Consider the following 1,739-nt stretch of genomic DNA (forward strand, 5'->3'; position numbering starts at 1 on the left):
TTGTGCATGTGTGAAATACTACCTTTTATGTAATTTCATGTTTCATTCTGCTAGCATTATATGCCTCTTACATGAGTGTAGCTTTCTGTTTATATATCAGGTATTCAGTTGTACTAACATTTCAATCTGGTAGTCTAGTTTAGATTAGAGACTAAACTTTGACAAGAATTAAGGCACCAAAAGTGGATTGACACCTCGAAGAAGTGAATGATGTTCAAGACATGGTATGAAGGTACTGTCGCAACTAGGATTCTATGATGTAGGGCTGCTAAGGGTGGGATTAATCTCCTAGGACTTGACAGAACTATTTGTAGCTGCTACACCTAATAGTTCACGTATGATGATGTTTAACAATGGAGTAGTTTAGGATATGTTTGATCTATGCCTCCTTCAAGGTGTTTTATAAAAAAATAGTTCAATACATAAATCAAGGGGATAATAGGAAAGAATAACTAAGAATAACTTAAAAAGTCAAAACAGTCTTACCAGAAAAAAACAACCTTTTGTTCGATATTTCCAGAAAAGCCCGAGGCTGGAATGTAAACCACGAGCTGTATATAGTGGACAACTAAAAGACTTGGGGTATTTGTTGTTGTTCCTCTCCTTGGCAACTATTTTTTCTTGTGTGATAAGGGGAAATAGAGAAGCGGTGGTGGCATTGCCATTGAAGATCAAAGTGATAGGAGGTACCACCATTGAAATCATTACACCAGTTCTGACCTCCTCGGCTACTGCATCATTATCGCCCACGTCATCTCCAAGATCTGGTAGGTTTTTATATTGCCTTGATCTCTTGGCATCTCAGTTTATTGTTGGCTTAATTTAATTAAGTTCCACCATTTCCCTTTGGCGATAATTGTGCGGTATGAGTCACAACATGTGTTTTCTGACTTTTGACCTATATATTGGGAAGTGAAAATATAATTGTATCACAATAGAGTGATTGTATTTATTAAGTTGCTAACATGGTCACAAATACAGTAACAGAAAATTAATACCCCCAATAAGTGTGAAAAATTAATTTTCTCCTATTCGTGTGAGGTTGGTTATGTATGAACTTGTAACACCCCGGATGTAATTTACCCTATATGTTCTCCAACTCTTGCCGTATCCGGCGCTAAGTTATTTTATTTTCCTCGGGTTCGGGTTTTTGTCTTCGTGTGTCGTTGTCGTTGTCATGCATCTCATATCATGTCATCACGTGCATTGCATTTGCATACGTGTTCGTCCCATGCATCCGAGCATTTTCCCCGTTGTCCGTTTTGCATTCCGGCGCTCCTATCTCCTCCGGTGGTCCTTTCTGCCTCTTTTCATGTGTGGGGGGTTAAACATTTTCGGATTGGACCGAGACTTGCCATGCGGCCTTGGTTTACTACCGGTAGACCGCCTGTCAAGTTTCGTGCCATTTGGACTTCGTTTGATACTCCAACGATTAACCGAGGGACCGAGAAGGCCTCGTGTGTGTTGTAGCCCAGCACCCTTCCAAAATGGCACAAAACCCACCTAAGATCTCTCCATCATCTCGGTCGTTCGATCACGATCGCGTGGCTGAAAACCGCACCTCATTTGGACTCTCCTAGCTCCCTCTATGCCTATATAAAGATCCCTTCCCCGAAATCCGGATGAAACCCTAACCCTCTCCTTCTCCTCGCGGCCGGACGAAATCTCGCCGGCCGGACATGTCCATTCCGCCCGCCAGCGCCACGTGGCGCCTTTCGATTCGCTGCCGCCACCGCGCC

This window comes from Triticum dicoccoides, chromosome 1A, assembly GCF_002162155.2.
Source record: "Triticum dicoccoides isolate Atlit2015 ecotype Zavitan chromosome 1A, WEW_v2.0, whole genome shotgun sequence".
Lineage (NCBI taxonomy): Eukaryota > Viridiplantae > Streptophyta > Magnoliopsida > Poales > Poaceae > Triticum > Triticum dicoccoides.